At 50.2% G+C, this 6121-nt stretch overlaps 1 long non-coding RNA gene across 1 annotated transcript; it reads left to right on the top strand.

Annotated features, from left to right (window-relative positions):
* The first annotated feature begins 207 nt into the window (after positions 1 to 207).
* LOC117803142 lies at positions 208 to 5820 on the top strand. Its single transcript, XR_004626849.1, has 3 exons — positions 208 to 322; positions 576 to 710; positions 5762 to 5820. It is a non-coding gene; the product is annotated as an uncharacterized LOC117803142 (long non-coding RNA).
* The last annotated feature ends 301 nt before the right edge of the window (positions 5821 to 6121 follow it).

Raw genomic sequence — 6121 nt, 5'->3', positions numbered from 1 at the left:
TGAGTCTGCCCCAGGGTCCCACTGGGGCCAAGGCAGCACAGCGTGCTCCCCAGGACTCTCTCTTTAAGGCAGGCTTCACGGGGTGGTGAAGGCCAGGGCCTGCGGAACCCGAGCTTCCCCTTTTGAGAGAAATACGGAGCCTGTGAGGTCAGAGAGGGAGTGGTTCACACCATCAGGCTGCAAAGGACCAGCAGCGGGGGCAGGACAGGAAAATGTTGTCCTTGACCCTCTCAGGGGCCCTGGCTGACAAAGACAGGCTCACAGGGAAAAGCACACACGTTTATTTAATACAAGTTCTCAGGGAGGTGGTGAGGAAGCGGAGGTGAGTGTTGACCTGGGCTGGAGGAGGCACGGAGCAGTCCTGGAGGAGCAAGACAGGTCCAGCGGGGAGGGGCGCGAGCAAACTTAGCAAGGCCAGCTGGTTCCGATTCTTCTGGAGAGGCTAAGGACGTTAAGGACGTGCCTTTCCCCGCCCTGGACCAGGAGGGTCTGCACCTGTCTCGGGCTGGGTGGGGGGAGGTCAGAGTGGACGGCCTGCTTCTGCCCTTTTCTGAAACTACTTTAACACCCCTCAGGGCCATGTTTGTTTTGGGGTGGCCTGCCCGGAATCTCTTCAGGGGCTTGGCTTCCTTGGAATTCCACTTCCCTTGCCTGTGGTTGCTGATCAGCGACGGACCGGGCCAAGGACAAAAGAGACAACTAGGTAGAAGGTAAGTGAGCTGGGAGGGGTGGCTTCGGGGACAGGATCCAGAGACCCCGGGAGGGCCTGGCCACTTTCTAAAGCTAGGCAACTTCTGTGTTTACCTTTGCACCTCAGTGCTGTTCCATGGGGTACCCCTTCCTCTAGAGATTTGTCTTTCTTGGGTTGTTAAATCTGCATTCTCTGGTCTTGCTGAGCCGAAGGAGGGAGGGAGCCCTGATATGTGGCTTCTGATGGGCCATCTCTTGGAAGGTCAGCCCTCCTTCAGGGATCTCTGCCTGGGGGGCTTCCCATCCTGAGACACAGAGGCTGGTCTGGGAAAGGCCTCATTTACCCTAAACAGGCAGGTGCACCCCCTCCATGCCCCCAACACCTGACCACCTCTGGCTGCCCCAGATTCAGAAATGCCAAGACCAGAGAGAAAGCCCAATAACCCCCAGCTGTGTGTTCCTACTGCCGGTGGTAGTAATCCTGAACATGGGGTCTTTTCTCTCCTGAGAGTTCTCCAGTGTAGATAGAGAATATCCCCTCAGTGTGAGCAGCCTCAGGACCAGGGTCTGCGTTTGCAGAGATCTCTCCGTGATTAGATGGTGGCGCGTCTTCCTTGTGAGGAGGGTGGAATAAGGCACCCTTTACACAGGCGCTCCCTTCTGGGACCAGAGAAGCCAGAGGGATGGATAGAAAAAGTCACGCTTTCCTTCTCCTGGAACGGGCTTCTTCCCATATACTCCCATCCTGCTTGAAGGTCAGCTTGTCCTTGCTTTTCTCTGACGTCCTTTCCTGTCTTCCCTGGGAAGGGGCAGGCTGGAATGCAGGGCTCTCCCAGGGAAGGGACCCGGGACTATGCTTTTCACACTGGCTGTGTATAGGGGGTGCCATTCAAACAGGCTGTTTGGTAGGAACTGGTTAGGGGAGTCTGCATTTTGAGTGCATCTGACCAACCTCAGGCTCTGGGCTCCATGGGGGAGGGGTGGGAGGCAGCCCAGGAATGCTGTCCCCTGGATCTTTATCAATATCCCCCACTCTTCCTCATAGCCCTCACGAAATTGGCCCTGCAAAGATACCTGCCTTTAATAAAAAGACAAATATCTCATTTCCGTCCATGACTTTCCCAACTGGTTTGTATTCCTCCCAGCTTCTCTTGCAAAGCTGACCATGCTTCGAAAATTCCAGATCTCTTTCTGCCCCCTACCCTTCACATTTGTTCCTCCCGTGGCGGCTGAGGACTCCTCTGGGATCCTCCCAGGGTGTTCTTCTGGTTTTTTGCTAGCCAACTTATTTGTGTGTGAGTGTGTCTGTGCACGTGAGCGTGTGAGCATATGCGTGTGAGTGTGTGAGCATGTGCGTGCCAGCGTGTGTGTGAGCATGTGTGAGTGAGCGTGTGCATGTGAGTGTGTCTGCACGTGAGCGTGTGAGCATATGCACGTGAGTGTGTGAGCATGTGCGTGCCAGCGTGTGTGTGAGCATGTGTGAGTGAGCGTGTGCATGTGTGTGTGTGCACGTGAGAGTGGGAGCATATGTGTGAGTGTGAACGAGTGTGAGCGTGTGTATGCATGAGTGTGTATGTGAGTGAGCATTGAGCGTGTGCATGTCAGTGTGTGAGTGTGAGTTGTGTGAGAGTGTGTGTGTGTGTGTGTATGAGCGAGGGCTCACGCCGCACCATTGCTTGAGAACCACCAGACGGAATGGTTCCGTGAAAGGGAGTCCTAGTTAACTTGTTCTCTTCCTTCTTATTGTTTTAAGAAGAATTTTTGTTTCTGACATAGGAAGAATTAGAAGATTTCATCTTTCATTGAATAAGAAACTGCTCAGGCTTCCAACTACTTGCCTGGGGTTTCCAAAAGGTGCTGGAAAGGCCTGGAAGTGCTCTCCAGTTAGGTGTGAGGCTGAAGGGCCCAGCCCTCCTCCAGAGCAAAGGAGCCCTCCATTTACACCTCTATAGGCCAATTTGAGCAAGTTCAATCTTTCCATTAACCCCTGGTGGCCATAATGACTTCCTCAAACCAGTTAATTAACAAATACTGGTGTGCCACCAAATGGATTCCTGCAAGTGTCTTTGGTGTGGTCCCAGGCTGCTAGAATGAGTGTGAGCCCCCTTTGTTCTACAGTCACTTCTCCTGTGGGCTCACAGCACTTTGAATCTCAAATGAGCTGCCTATTCATCCCCAGGACTCTCCTGGGGGAGGGAAGGGCCTGTCCATTATCTTCACTTTGCAGATAGTAACAATTTATAGGGCTTGGCTGAGGTCACAGGAGAATTAGTGAGCCAGAATAAAATTCCCGGTTCCCAAACCCCTCTCCTCTTATCCTGTTCCCTAGACAACAGGGTTTCATCCTCTTGCTAGAAAATTAGTAAACGCAGCCAGGCCTCCCTGTGTCAAAATGAAGGACTGTCCCGGACATGCCGGCGGCCGTCACACAGTTGGGAGTTTGGGGGGATGTCTTACAGGAGGGCTTTTACACCCCATGCGCACACCTGTCTCCAGGAAAACAGAGCCACTCACAGGAGACTGTGGGTCCCAGAGAGCAGGTGCTCCCAGGTGTCTCAGGGCTCAGGACAGATGGGTGGCTTGCTTTGATCCACCCCCCTCCCGGGGTAGTGGTTGTGCTATGGCCAGAGGAGGGAAGATCAGAATAGCACTGCAGGGCTGAAGTGCAGGCCTGTGTGTTTCTAGAACGAGATGTCTGACAGGAAAGATATCCATCCAAGTTGTATTCCTTCAGTTACACCAGCATTCGTTAAGCACCGTTGAAGGACCAGCCTGTGCCAGGAGCTGTGAATGGGATCACAGGCAGGCAGATTTCCCAGAGTGACTTTGGGGTGACCTTTCCCATGTGCTCATTTGGAAAATCAGAAAGGCCTTGATGATCTCTTGATTCCCTCCAGCTCAAGTGTTCGGGGACACTGTGAACACTTCAGACATGTTTATCTTATTTTTGATGGTCAATTGTCAGAGACTCCTAACTGGGCTCCCCACCCTCTCCGAAACATAAACAAGTTCTCAAAACGATTGTGGGAACTAAGTAATGAGTAATGAGATGCTTTCAGTCAGGTCACTAGAATGGAATCCCAGCGTGGACCTCTCTGTAAAGCCAGAGTTCTCTGATAATGCAAACACATTCTTTGGATTCCAGGGTCCAGCTGGCCTTCAGGGTGGCAGAGGGAGGAGCTTGCTTTAAAGTCCCTGACCCCAGGACCTGTTACCAGGCTGGACTCTCCGTGAGGGTCCCTGGGAACACTAGGTCGTCCTGGGTTTTGTGACGTCTGCTTTGAGAATGAAAAAAAAATTTTTTTAATATAGATATCGTACTATTCTATACGCACAATTATTCCTGACCTGCACGGAAATGCTTACAATTATTATGAATGTATTTAGGTGATTATCAAATAGGCACTCTTTACATTTAGAAAATTTCAAACCCTAAGAGGCATTCCATTTATCATGCATTTAACTTCTGAGACAGAATGAATCGTTCTCCTGATAATTATCAAAGCTGAGTGTTTACGGAAGAAACACCCTCTCCATAAATCTTAAAAATTGCATACCCTTATAAGTGAATCACATCTCAAAATTTGGAAGTCATTGCAAACACGTATTGGCTATTTAAAGCTGACAAATGGTAAACAGAAATGTCATTTCTTTCATTAGTACTGAAAAAGCACCTTCTTCCCCCCCCACCCCAAGTCTGCTGTTGCGTTTGATGAATTGGTCGATTATTGCCAACAATATCGTTGTACAAACAGGCACTAGCATGAGTGATGGCGGCATGTCACTTCTCCCGGATCACATTCGGGGGGTCGGCCTATGACAGCTCGCACGCGGGCTTCTGGCCTGTGTTTCTGCAAGGGCCAAGAGGCTCCCTGCCCCCGATCGCGTCATCACCGGCAACTTACCTATCCCTGAACGACAGCCTCGCATCCAAACGGGCAGGCCTTCTCGTGCAGAACGATCCTATATTTCCACGGGAACTGAAAGATGATTAATCATGGAAAACAGTTCATTTGTTCAGTGCATCAAACCCAAGAACGAGCCTCCGGTTCAAGTCGTCCAGGAGAGGGTGCTTTTTGACATTTAAGAGAAAAACAGGAGAAGTAAGAAGAGAGGGAGAAAAGAAGTCCATGACATTTTCAGTGAAGAGACTTGGAGATGGAGAATTCTGAGACGTTCAAGGATGACCCACTCTTTTACATGCTAGTTAAGCCAAGCCCGGACGTGACAGGATTTGGCAAGTTTGAAGACTGAAAAGGGCCCCTAATAGAACTTTAGTAGTGCTCTCGGGTGCGGGGGACTCTCTGCTGGGGGGGGGGTGGTCACCCACGGCCCCACTGTCTCAGAGGGGGTCTGGATTTTGTTCGAATATGACAGCGTTGAAGGATTTTGCTAGGAAATGACACTACTCCCCTACCCTGGGAAATGTGGTAAGAAATATGCCGATCTGCAGTGTCTATGACTCTTGTCCCAGGGATGTGGCCCAGGGGGGCTGCCCAGCACCCCCAACCCCCCCACCCCTGGCGGCGGGGCTCAGCCCTGAGCCTGCTCCAAACTGAGAGCTGCTGGGGGCAGGAGCTGCCCACCCCGCAGGCCACATGCCCCTAGGACCGGTGGGCCTGCCATTGCTGGTTGTGGCTGCAAGATGGCAAGGAGCTTGCTGCAAGTTGTTCTGTGGGTTATCCACTTCTCCATACATGATTTCTTCCTTACGCCTCTTGCGCCATCTTACCAGAGCTCTAAGTAAAAATGCCTTGAAACTGACCTTACCTTGTAGTAATTTTGGGTGACTGAGACTTACTACCTTCATCATTTTTTAAAACTCTATACAAATACTGAAAAAGTTTTTGTATTGGTCATGGTTTTTCCCTCCTTCTTTCCCCCCTCCCTTCCTTCCTTCTGTTTTTCCTTCCTTCCTTCCCACCCTCCCTCCCTCTGAAATTTAGAGAATAACTTTTGACTATCTTTTTACTATCACAAGATCTATTATATTTCTACAGATTTCGAAACTTCATTTATTTATTTATTTATTTTATTATATTTTAAAAGATTTTATTTTTTCGTTTGACAGAGAGAGAGACAGCCAGCGAGAGAGGGAACACAAGCAGGAGGAGTGGGAGAGGAAGAAGCAGGCTCCCAGCGGAAGAGCCTGATGTGGGGCTCGATCCCAGGACGCCAGGATCACGCCCTGAGCTGAAGGCAGATGCTTAACGACTGCACCACCCAGGCACCCCCAAAACTTCTTTTATTTAAACTAATATCCATGGTACAGCACTTTTAAAGACATTACTTTAATTTTTTTATTGTGGAAATTTCAAACCTATAAGAATTAGAGGATGACATAATAAGTTCATGTACTGATCACCCGGCCTCAAAAGTTAACTTGAAGACAGTCTTGCTTCATCCGCAATCCTACCTTGTGCTCCCCTCC

The sequence above is a fragment of the Ailuropoda melanoleuca genome, chromosome 7 (genome assembly GCF_002007445.2).
Source record: "Ailuropoda melanoleuca isolate Jingjing chromosome 7, ASM200744v2, whole genome shotgun sequence".
Lineage (NCBI taxonomy): Eukaryota > Metazoa > Chordata > Mammalia > Carnivora > Ursidae > Ailuropoda > Ailuropoda melanoleuca.
This window is presented reverse-complemented; position numbering and strand designations above follow the sequence as displayed.